The sequence below is a fragment of the Adiantum capillus-veneris genome, chromosome 29 (genome assembly GCF_014529385.1).
Source record: "Adiantum capillus-veneris isolate H3 chromosome 29, ASM1452938v2, whole genome shotgun sequence".
NCBI lineage: Eukaryota > Viridiplantae > Streptophyta > Polypodiopsida > Polypodiales > Pteridaceae > Adiantum > Adiantum capillus-veneris.
This window is the reverse complement of record NC_140959.1, coordinates 26,692,320-26,696,824: the sequence shown is the minus strand read 5'-3', so window position 1 is coordinate 26,696,824 and position 4,505 is coordinate 26,692,320.

Below are 4,505 nucleotides of genomic sequence, written 5' to 3'. Positions count from 1 at the left end.
TTCCTGGATGGTCGGATACTTCTTTCCGATGCTCCTTGTCACCCATCCGATGTGACGCATCAGAAGTACCCGTTCCTGGTGGCCTTCCAGATATTCCCGTTCTCAGTGTTCCCGTCATTACTTTAAATGACGCACTAGGAATACTCTATACTCGGATGTCTCCAGTGAGAAAAGCCCTCTCACTTAAAATTCCAATAATTCATTTAGAATTATTTTTCCTTGGTGTTCCAAGCGAGAAAACCCTCTCACTTATAAATCCAATAATTCATTTAGAATTATTTTTCTATAAGATAAAGCCAATTTAGCAACATCCTCAACTGTAGTGCTTGTACATATCCTTCCAGAAACTCGGGATAGGGTGCTAATTCCTGCTCGGTCATCCACTGAGCATCTAGGGTAGAATAATTCTTAAACTTTACCAAATACTTCCGTGTTATCTTCCCGGACTTAAGTGGCCGCTCCTAATGATGAATGATCTGTTCCGGTTGGAGTATTTCTTCCATTTCCTCAACCTCAGGAGGTTCCTCAGCAATAGGCTGACTTGGAGGCGGTCCCACATATGGCCGGAGTAAACTAACATGGAAAGCAATGTCGATCTTCCAATTAGATGGTAAGTCTAATTGGAACGTCACATCGTTCACTTGGTCAATTATCTTAAGCGGCCCATAATAGCGATTGGAAAGTTTTACCACTTTCCCTTTATGAGTTGCTTATTTCTTTAGTCTTTCCTTCTCAAACTTGAGTAAGACTAATTGACCGACTGTTAAGTCCAGATTCCTTCTGTGCTTGTCCGCAGCTTTCTTATGTTTTTCCTGAGAGCGCAAAATTGCTCTCTTAACTTGCCTGTAGGCCGTGTCCAAATCCCGGACAAACTCATCTGCTGCGAAAATCTTATCCTTAGTGACAAGGATCGGTGGAAGCAAAGGCTTACCATAGAGAATCTCAAAAGGTGCTTTCCCCGTAGACGAATGCACGGTATTGTTATACGCGTACTCAACAAGGGGCAAATACTTCTCCCAGTTAGATTGTCTCTCTAACACATAAGATTTCAACATATCCAATACTGTGGAATTAACGATCTCACTCTGCCCATCCGTTTGAGGATGATATGCAGAAGAAAAATTCAACTTTGTGCCAAGGTTATTGTTGGGGTATAAAGCCCAATGTGGTCGCCCAGGTAAGTGGGCGGGCCGCCAGGTATGTACACATATTCTTTTGTAAAAACCTAATAAGAACTCACTATGCTCTACACATTACAGTAGAGCGAGTTCACCATATCGTCGTGCTCTTCTTCTCGCACTCTCTCTCGTGTCGCACTTCCGCTCGTACTCCTTCAACTGGTATCAGAGCTCAGATTGAGGCTCGGGGCAGCACTGCAAGAGGCTAGAGTCACCAGCTCAGATTGGAGTGAAATTCGACAGGCAAAGACACGGCCCCAAATCTTGTGGGATAGCTCGTAGGGCTAGGTGTGCTCAAAATTTCATTCTGAGGTCATCTCGGTTACTGTTCGGCTTCGACAAAGTTATGCGCAGGCCATTTTCGACTACATGGTCTCAGCGGGTGCAGATCCGACTCTGCAAATTTGGGGTTTTCGGCCTACGACTGCAGGTGCTGAGGATATCGACACTCCCAGAGTGTTGATTTGTGGCTGTCTACACATCGAAGGACGGCTCACAGTTCTTGGAGGCGTGTCACATACGACACGAGCGCATCTACACACAGACTGTAGGCGACATCCACTAGTTCATCAGGTAGCTTGTGTTTGCTGCTTGATATTCCAGATTTCATCCTGACATTGCATGTACTTCCACATGGGATGTATTGTCAGAGATGATGTATGTCTGTTGAGGGTTTGCTGGCTGTGAGTCACGCAGCAAACAACCGTCGCAGCGGTTACAGCATATAGTGGGAAATTTGTGGATGTATGACTTTGTGGGAAGTCTATGTACTGTCAGATTTACTGCAGCCTTTGTTGAGGGTTGAGTGAGGTTTTATTGAGTTGGGGGATTCTCGAATGTTGAGATCCTTTCGGTGATACACGTCTTGGAGCAATCCCTCGAGCACCCTTAGATAGCCAGCTAGGATGTATTGACTGTGAGTTAGACAGTTGGGATTGCATCTTTGCTTTACTGCCGTTGAGGCATTGTCGCAGTCTATGCTTACAGGACAGTGACAGGACAGTCAGAGACAGTACAGGTGCAAGACAGGTTTACCCACAACTTACAGTGTTAGAGAGACAGTGTTTTTGAGCTGTTTTTTGGTCTGTTTTTGAGTACACCAGAGCCATTTTACAAAGGAGACTCTGCCAAAATTTATGCAGAATCTGAAGCTTTCTTGGTTCATTTGACATGTTGATATTGGTTCAGAGGTCAGTTTACAGGGGAAACTCTGCCGAATTTTTCCCAGGAAAGTAAACTACTGTGAAGCGTAGCTATGGCTGGATCACAGGACACTGCTCTTTACAATATCAAGAAGCTGGATGGAACCAATTTCCCATTGTGGAAGCAGCAGATTTGGCACGTGTTGGTACAAAAGAAGCAGATAAAACCTATAAAGCTCAAGGGGATAAAACCAGAAGATATGGACGAAGATGAATGGAGCGAAATGGATGAATTGGCACTTTCTACCATTATGCTGACTTTGGCAGAAAGCGTTTACTTCAATGTAGCAGACGAGATGTCGGCTTATCAAGCATGGTTAAAGCTGAGTGATCTTTATGAGAAGCAGAGTGCAGCTTCACAGGTATACTGGCTTAAGAAGCTTGTTGACTTGAAGATGAAAGAAGGGACACCTATGTCCAATCATCTGAATGAATTCAACACAATCTATAGTCAGTTGTCAGCTCAAGGTGTCAAGTTTGATGAACCTGTTAGAGCTATGTTCCTGTTGATCACATTGCCGGAAAGTTGGGACACTTTTCGCACAGCTTTGAGTAATTCTGCACCTCCAGATGGTTTGAACATAGCAGGTGTAGAAGGAAGTCTGCTTACTGAAGAAACCAATAGAAAGACAATGGACAAAGGCAAAGGAACAGCCTTAGTTGTCAGGGGAAGGACCAAAGAAAAGTACAAAGGTGGAAAGAGGAATCAGTCTCGTAGCAAGTCCCGCAGTGCTAAAGGCAAGAGTGACATAGAATGCTACCATTGTGGCAAGAAGGGTCACATGAAAAGAGACTGCAGAGAATGGAAAGCAGAAAAAGGCAAAGAGAAAGCTGAAGACCATGGTGAGAAGAACAAGTCCTCAGTGAAGATTCAAGAAATAAATGTGACAAACACTGTTGCAGAGGATGACAGTCTAGTGTCAGGAGACATCTACTTCTTGAAGAATACAATGGACTCAGCTCTTCTTACAGCATCTGATGGAAATGCACTGAGTGAGTGATGGATTATAGACTCAGGGGCATCACTTCATGTGTCTCCAAACAAGGAGTGGTTTACTCTTATGTGACCACTAAAGATCATGTTCGGCTAGGCAATGGGCAGACATGTGAGATCTTAGGTGTTGGAGATGTTCAATTGAAGTTTCAGAATGGCTCTTCTTTCACGCTGAAGAATGTGAGACATGTTCCCGCAATTACAAAGAGCTTGATCAGCACAGGTTTACTTGATGATGCTGGCTACGTCACCACTTTTGGACAGAACATGTGGAAGATATCCAAGGGTTCTATGACAGTAGCACATGGAGTAAAGTCTGGAGGACTTTACATGATTTATGTATCAAATGTCTCTAAAATGTAATCAATGTAACCGAGCAGCCGAACGTTTCTTTGTGGCATAGCCGGTTAGGACATATGTCCAAGAAGGGAATGGAAATCTTGTCTCGTTTTGGTTATTTGCCTGGCTTTTCATTTAATGATTTTGAATTCTGTGAACATTGTCTGTATGGTAAGCAAACACAGCAGCCACATAAGCATAGAAGCAGTAGAAGAGATACACAGTTGGCACTTGTTCATAGTGATTTGTGTGGACCTATGCCTAACCTATCTCTAGGGGAGCTTCTTACTTTATGACATTTATAGATGATTACTCGAGGAAAGTATGGGTTTACTTTCTCAAGCACAAGGATGAAGCGTTTAGTGTTTTCAAAACGTTTGTGACACTTGTGGAGAATCAGAGTGGCAAGAAGCTTAAATGCTTACGCACTGACAATGGTGGAGAGTATTTTTCAAAGGCCTTTCAGGACTTTTGTGAGTCAAAAGGTATAAAACGTGAACTTACTGCTCCTTACAATCCTCCTCAAATGGTGTTGCTGAGAGGATGAATAGGACCATACAAGAGAAGGTCAGAAGTATGTTGTCTAATGCACAACTGCCAAATGGGTTTTGGGCTGAAGCTGTATCAACAACTGTTCATCTTGTAAATAGATCTCCTAGCAAGGTTTTGCAGAAGGATTCAGTGCCAGAGATGGTATGGTCAGGCAAAATGCCCTCATACAAGCATCTCAGAGTCTTTGGCTGTGAGGCATATACTCACGTTCCAAAGGAATTTAGGAACAAACTTGAGCCA